Consider the following 1081-nt stretch of genomic DNA (forward strand, 5'->3'; position numbering starts at 1 on the left):
TGGCCGGGAGCGGCCACTGCACTCCAGTCTGGGCGACAGAGTGAGACTCCAACTCAAAAAATAATAATAATAAATTTTAAAAAATTAATTTTAAATACAAGGGCCACCTTCACTATTCAATAACTCCTCAGGAAAATAAAAATGCTTCAAACAACCAAAATGACTGGAGAAACATCAACTTAAGAATTGGTGATGATGGTCACTACGAGAGCCGGAGCTAGCAGGTGGGAGCCATGGCAGGACAAGCATTTAGAAAGTTTCTTCTGCTCTTTGACCGAGTATTGGTTGAAAGGAGTGCAGCCAAAACCGTAACCAAGAGAGGCATTATGCTTCCAGAAAAATATCAGGGAAAGGCATTACAAGTAAAAATGGCCGTTGACTCGGGCACCAAAGGAAAGGGTAGAGAGATCCAAGCAGTTAGTGTGAAAGTTGGAGACAAAGCTCCTCTCCCAGAATATGAAGGCACCAAAATAGTTCTAAAAGACAAAGATTATTTCTTATTTAGAGATAGTGACATTCTTGGAAAGTATGTGGACTGAAGCAAATCACTGTTGAAATGGCATCAACATGAAACTGCCCATTCCACTGAAGTTGTGAAATCTTTCATCATGTAAATAATTTTAATGTCTCTTTTATAACAAATTAATGATATCTAAACTAATGAAAAAAAAGAATTAGTGATGAACAGAAAATATATATTTACCTGTAGAACACTAAATGATGGTTCCCTAATGAATAAATGATTTTGACAATGTAGATACAAAAGCAACAACTCAGTGTACAACTCAGTGTAAGCACTTTCTTATCCATAAAGTTCTTTAAATCCCTGGTGCATCCCAAAATTGCTAACTGAAATTCTAACATTAAAGTTATCAATCACCTTTAAGATAAGCAGCCTATGTTGGACTCGGTGGCTCAGCCTGTAATGCCAGCACTTTGGGAGGCCAAGGTGAGTGAATTGCCTGAGCCCACAGGTTCAAGACCAGCCTGGGCAACTTGGCGAGACCTCATCTCTACAATAAATTTTAAAAATTAGTGTGGTTGCACTTGCCTGTAGCTCCAGCTACTTGGAAGGCTGAGG

At 39.0% G+C, this 1081-nt stretch overlaps 1 pseudogene; it reads left to right on the plus strand.

Annotated features, from left to right (window-relative positions):
• Positions 1-233: 233 nt before the first annotated feature.
• Positions 234-599, plus strand: LOC103270440 (annotated as a pseudogene).
• Positions 600-1081: the final 482 nt, after the last annotated feature.

This window comes from Carlito syrichta, unplaced genomic scaffold (genome assembly GCF_000164805.1).
Source record: "Carlito syrichta isolate Samal-C Ts95f unplaced genomic scaffold, Tarsius_syrichta-2.0.1 Scaffold309834, whole genome shotgun sequence".
Classification (NCBI taxonomy): domain Eukaryota; kingdom Metazoa; phylum Chordata; class Mammalia; order Primates; family Tarsiidae; genus Carlito; species Carlito syrichta.